This window comes from Penaeus monodon, chromosome 32, assembly GCF_015228065.2.
Source record: "Penaeus monodon isolate SGIC_2016 chromosome 32, NSTDA_Pmon_1, whole genome shotgun sequence".
Lineage (NCBI taxonomy): Eukaryota > Metazoa > Arthropoda > Malacostraca > Decapoda > Penaeidae > Penaeus > Penaeus monodon.
In genome coordinates, this window is record NC_051417.1 from 2,374,419 (window position 1) to 2,374,687 (window position 269).

A 269-nucleotide genomic window follows, 5' to 3' on the forward strand; every position below is an offset into this window, starting at 1 on the left:
CGGGAAATCTTTAATGAACACCCCTCGTAATGCAAGAGAAGAGGGAAAGTAAGATGGGAGGGAAAGGGGACTAAGGTGAGGAAGGAAAGGTGGATCACAACTGTATCGCGCTTTACATGTTAAAATACCTTCTCGGCTGAAGGATACTACTCTATTAAAGTCAAGAGAAAACGCGGTAATTTAGTACATACATTTAATGCCAAAAAAAAACAGGGTGAAATAGACCGTGCCAAAGTGGCATAAGATATGACTATCCGTTTGGGAGAGAT